A 5886-nucleotide genomic window follows, 5' to 3' on the forward strand; every position below is an offset into this window, starting at 1 on the left:
TATTTAAAATAATATCTTTTCCTAATTTTAGATTTGAATTTAAATTTGAATTAATTAACAAATCTTCAGTTGATGGGTGGGGACCACTTGTTCTGTCCATTCTGCAGCTTCCAATCTGTGTTTTCTGGGCTGAAAATTGAGTTAAAATAGCCCAGAAATCGCCCCCAGCATTTTTCTGCATTTTCTGCACGTGGCGCATGTGACGTGTCCGCGTCGTCCACGCATTCGCATCATTTGTGCAGATTCCAGTCCACGCGATCGCGTCAGGCACGCGATCGCGTCATTGCGATTTTCTCCATTCCGCGCGGTCGCGTGAGCCATGCGTCTGCGTCGGTATTCGCTGGTCATCTCCTTGGCTTCTTCTCTTTCTCTGCAGAAACTCCATCAAATTCCGCCAAATGCTACCTAAAATAAACAGTATTGTACAAAACTCAAAATAGCATCCATAGTGGCTAAAATATAATTAATTCTTAATTAAATTCAACAATTTAGATGCAAATTCACTAGGAAAAGATAGATAAGATGCTCACGCATCAATATGATCTTCGTCCATCTGCATGCATACTCCATTTGCCCTTAGATTGGCCATCCCCCACTTCGGTTTAACCCAGATCTGTCTTTGCTTTCCCAGTTTCTCGAGAAAGAGCACTCTCAGGTGGACGTATTAACTGATGGCCTTAGGAAAGCACTCGGCCAGGTTGACGAATGCCTTAACAAGTACGTCAGGACGGGAGTGGAGCCTGGGACGAGGACCGTCGGTGCCGGGTCCCAGGTCACCGCAGCCATGCTGGAAAGAAACGCTCAAAGGATGGGAGAACGGAGCACAGCGACAGATATCGACATCGTCGACCTAACTGCGGGACCTCGCGAGGGACACACGGCAAGACCCGGTAGCGAGGGTGGAGCTAACATCAATCCTAGCATGACGGAACACTAGGCGGACAACACCATCATGTTCGGGTCGATGCTCCATAATGATCTTTGCATGGCGCCTGGAGTGTCGCGTCAGACGAATCTCGCATGGACCGCACATGCCACGCAGTAAACATGTCCCATTCCACCCCCAACACATTCGGTAACGCAGCGCTTGTAAGTGAAGCTGGACAGCCCTATAGGCGGAGTGTTGTATTACCTGATCAACCACTTGTGCACTCGCGTAAATTATTTTTTTCACTCATTTTCTGTGTGCTCCGACATGACAGGACACGATGGACTCCAATGTCCGAAGCGGTGCAAACATCATAGGAAGCGGCTCGGCTTTTTCGCCAAAGTTCATCAAAAGAGGGGAACTCCCCGACGACATGAGAACACCTCCGAAAATGCGGAGAAACCCAAGACAGCAGAACAGCCAACACACTCCATCACCTGGAGCAGTGACCTTCCCACCGGTAAGGCTTATATTGTCAGGATTAATGTATCATTTATGTCGTACTCAAAGTACAACGGAATTCCAAACACGACGTAAATTTATTTATTCTACCTACAGTTCATACGTGTCGGCGTCAAGATAACCCGCCAGATGGGTTTTCCGTTGGAGGCGGCCCAGATGATAGCCTACATCTTCGGCGAGTGTATGAACCCTGACGAGAAACTGTTTCGTCGCGGAAATCGCCAACTGGATGGAGAGTCGTTTTCCTCGCTCCTGGCTGGGAATGAACCATCAGCCTACATCCTGGAGCTGCTTGTGCTCAGGACCACATGGACACAATCGCAGCTGCAACGGTGTTCAGTCTGGTCCCTTCCGCTGATATTTTCGGTAACGTCTCCAAACTATGTCTATCTCGTTTCCTCTTGTTATTCGCTGCGGTTACGACCGCTATATGACTGGACCCTCTCACACATGACAGGAATTTGCTCTGACCGAGGACATCGATGATGCCACGCTGATGGACTACTTTCGTGGGACATGGCTACCAAGGCCGAACGGCCTGAGATATGTAAGCATTGTTGTGGCGCATACTGCGCAGAAAACCAAAAATAAAAAAATAAATAAAATTGTGCAATACCAAAAAACCAACCAACATGCTCCTTATCATTCCTGTTGTCGCTCATCCCTTACCAGAAACGCTAATGCTTGACTCCGTGCCAGATCTATGTCCAGATGAAGGATGTCATCGAGGACATGAAGGAGACTCACTATTACCTGATGGCCGTGGAGGTCTCCACTCACCGGATGTGGATATTCGACAGCTTTCCAACATAGGACACTGTTATGGGAAGAAAGTTTGCGGTTAAGTCAGTTGTACGTAATGATATTCTATTGGTCCCATAATGCCCGGAATTCGTTGTGTTTGCATCTCTATTCAGAGGGTTGTATTTTGTTTTTTTTTCTTATTGTCGGAATAGTTTTGCACTTGTGGGCCTGTTAGGCTTAGTCCAAATCACGTATAATAATAATAAAAAAAACGAAAACAAAAAAACGGTGCCTCCCTTCGGTCGGATTAGAACTAGTTTTTTTTTTTTTTTTCACATGGCACAACACCCATACCACGTATTTTTGCCCAGTAAAAAGCAAACAACAGAAACTCACCGTTAACTCTTCTCCCATCTCATCTGCTACCGTTTTGCAGGCCAGGGATCTGGACAAGATCTTGACTACCATGTTCCCAAACATCGACGTCTTAGGAAGGAACCCACCGCTGTTTGAGTGGAATCCGGACTTCGTCCTGGGGATCACCAACGAGAACAACTGGTACGAATTATTGTATTACGTCAACCATATATATGTGTTCTCCAGTTTTGACAGGTATTCACCAATTTCTGTTTCCGGGAGTGGCCGCTGAAAAAAAGTTACAAGGACAAGCTGTGGATGATGCTGTGGTTTCAAATGGAGCAGATGTTCACACCCAACCCGGTCCTGCAGAGGAAGGTATTCAACACAACTTTTTCCACGCTGTATGCATGTTAGAACGATTCCCGTTGTATAAAGATCTCTTAATGGACACATCCATATATGCCTTTAATTTATCATGTTGCAGAGTATCGAGCAACTGTCTAACATGATACAAATTGACACTGCGTTGGCTATTGTAAACGAGCATTTCAATGAGCTCCGTGATGAGATAAGGCAGCGGGTAAAGGTGGACTGGAATAGCTGGAGAGTGATAGCCGCCGTGCTGCCATGACACTGTTGATACTGTGAGCTTTATTTTGATCATGCTGGGCTTTTCATGCCCCCTTTTATTGGCGACCAGGGTGGGCCGTCACTTTGAAGTGGTACCTACGCATCCTTGTGCATGACTCCACTTCGACATTATAGCTACCCGACCCGCCATTTTAAAAATTTATGTCATTAGGTTTAACTGATTGAATATATTTTGTTGCATGCGTATCCACCGTTGCATGCCATGAACCACCGCTTTTTTTGTAAAATACTTGACACCGTGCACTGCATGTTAAATTAGCATGGATTAAATTTTATTTTCTTTTCCATCTATAATTCAATGGAGTCTGCAAGTACACTATCTTTATTATCATTCCCACGACAAATCCCCTTGTGGATTATTTTTTTTCCCCTAACTGATGGATAGTGCCATACTCTTAGTACCAGGAAAGCATGGACATTCGACGAAACACAGTTTCAAAGTTATAGGAAATTTCGTCTCGAACTCGAACATCCCTAAGCCATTTAGCTCTCCAACGTAATGAAAACTTTCATTTGGCAACAATGTCTTGTTATAATTCCTTGCGTCCCACCCGCTAACCACATGACTCGGTTTACATTAACATGTTTTAATTTAATTATTCAAACACAACCGCAACTATTGTTACAACACAGACCAACACATTTAGGAGGCACATCCTCACAAGCTGCATTACATACTCCATCATTTTAAACAAGCAATCATACCAGAAATAAAGCGTAACTCACATAACCTATGAATACGCCCCTTCCGGATATCACATCAACTCGTAGAACGCGTAGCAGCCAGCCATATTCAATCCAACACGATGCGTAACCTCCAGCAAGGATAGTTCAGCCAACTCACTCAAATTCGTAATAGTCCTCACCTCCTTCTCCTGCTTCCATGCTATCGTAAGCCGCGCCAGCCTCAAAACTATCGATGTTTTCCCATATACTTGATTGTTGACACTTGCGGAAATTGTGCCCGCCCTTTCCACGCAATCGACACCTCTGAACACGGCAAAATTTATCCCGGGAGGAGACAACTCTTCGACCGCACCCTTTGTACCTTGTCCGCAACGGGTCCCGAACAGACACCCTGCTGACCTCCTCAGCAACACCCAGCCTTTGGCGATGTTTGTCTCGCAGGGATTGGCACTCCTTTACCAACCTTGTTTTCACGTCCACGTAGTCCTCGAAGATCCGTCAAGACAAGCTCACCAGCTCCCTGCAATCATCCAGCATCGCTGCATGCATGCTCATGTATGTCGCGTCTGGGATCTCCCCAACACGTACTCCGTCGCTGGGTGCACGCGGCTGCTTTGCCCTCTTTGTCCACCAATCAAGTATTAGGCTTTTGGGGATAGCCATCATGTTCAAATAAACTAGAACCCCAACCATGTGGACACAAGGAAGCTCGAACGACTCCATTCACTGACAAGAACAGCTGAATTTGTCGTCTTCCTCGGCCCACGACACGGCCCATGATCTCTGCTTGCAGTACATTGCAACCTTGAACAAAACACAAGCGCTCGTACTCTTGTTGGACACAACTCTCACATTGCTGGCTAGCATCAGCACCTCCCGAAACAGTTCGAAAACCTCTCTTGTATAAACCGTCGCAGCGAATTGCTCAATGGCTTCGAGTTTCGTTTTTACAACAGGCTCGCCGTACGCAGACTTGTAGTCTGCCACTAGTTTTCTTCTCCTCATGAATTTCAGATAGAGTTGGAAGTGCTCCACAAACTCCCTCAGATTGTACCCATTGTGTATAAATTTCCCAAGCTTCATATTCAAAGCTTCGCACCTCGATGTATTCTTCAGTCCTGCAAAAAATTTCCCCCGGATATGCGCATTAGACCATGAATGCTTCTTTTCATACATGTCCGCTATCCACATATGATCCTTCAACCCGTGCTCTGCCACGCTATCCGTCCATATTCTCTCAAATTCGTCAACCTCTAGATCTCCCATCAAGCATAGACAGAATTTCCTAAGAAAACCCGGCCGTCCAACTCTAGCAGTGGCGTTCCTTAACAAATGCCAGCTACACAAACTGTGATGTGCACCAGAGAAAACTGTACTAACCGCATTCTTCATGGTGAAGTCCCCGTCCGTGATGACAGATTTCGGCTGTTTTCCTTTCATTGCCTCAAGAAATGACCGCAACAACCACACATAGCTTCCTTCGCTCTCGTTGCACAAGATGGCGCAGCCGAACACCACCGTCCTCATATGATGGTCCACCCCTGAGAATATTACCAAAGGGCACTTGTATTTGTTATGACCGTACGTTGCATCAAAACCCAGGACATCCCCGAACACGCTGTAGTCATAACGACTTGTACCATCGCACCAGAAGAGATTTTCTAGCCTCTTGTCAATATCCAGCAAGTACCTCCAGAACATCCCAGAATCAGTGGTCCTTAAAGTTCCTAAGAACTTCAACGCGGCCTCAGCATCTGTCACGCTAGCCCGCCTTTGCTTCTCTATCGCATTATATATAATCCTTTATCTCGAACCCAACAGTCTCGAATCCCCCTGACTGATTGGCAAAGGCGCGGAAAATTGTCGGCACCCGCAACCCAGATTTTCTCATGGAATTGATTTGGTGCAAATCACCTTCCTTGACTGCTCTGTGTGACCGCGACAGACCCTAAACCTCGCATCCAGCATGGGATGATTATGGTTATCGCAGAATTGTTCAACAAACCATTGCCCGCTGGCATCATCAACGTGGGCCTTAATCCGGGCTTCACACC

The 5886-nt window shown here is 46.3% G+C and overlaps 1 pseudogene; it reads right to left on the reverse strand.

The window, feature by feature from the left end:
- Window positions 1-3985: 3985 nt before the first annotated feature.
- LOC148554549 (protein FAR-RED IMPAIRED RESPONSE 1-like) lies at window positions 3986-4915 on the reverse strand (annotated as a pseudogene).
- Window positions 4916-5886: the final 971 nt, after the last annotated feature.

The sequence above is a fragment of the Arachis ipaensis genome, chromosome B6 (assembly GCF_059453495.1).
Source record: "Arachis ipaensis isolate K30076 ecotype BB chromosome B6, ASM5945349v1, whole genome shotgun sequence".
NCBI classification, from domain to species: domain Eukaryota; kingdom Viridiplantae; phylum Streptophyta; class Magnoliopsida; order Fabales; family Fabaceae; genus Arachis; species Arachis ipaensis.